We start from the raw sequence: 253 nt of genomic DNA, 5'->3' as shown, positions 1-253 counted from the left end.
TGCTGCTGCTGCTGCTGCTGCTGCTGCTGCCTGCTGCTGCTGCTGCTGCTGGTCTATGGGGCTCACAAGCATGTCCTCGACAGCAGCAGCAGCAGAAGGGGCCCCCCGCCAGCTGCGCGTATCCCACGAATGCCTTTTGGCAGCAGCAGTGGTCTCTGCTTCTGCTGCTGCTGCTGCTGCATCTGCTGCTGCTGCGTCTGCTGCTGCTTCCTCAGCAGCAAAGTAAAACTCCTCCTCTTCGTCTCCGTGCAAG

Source organism: Eimeria tenella, genomic scaffold (assembly GCF_000499545.2).
Source record: "Eimeria tenella Houghton genomic scaffold, Eth_scaff2268, whole genome shotgun sequence".
Taxonomy (NCBI): domain Eukaryota; phylum Apicomplexa; class Conoidasida; order Eucoccidiorida; family Eimeriidae; genus Eimeria; species Eimeria tenella.
Note: the sequence above shows the minus strand (reverse complement) of the source record.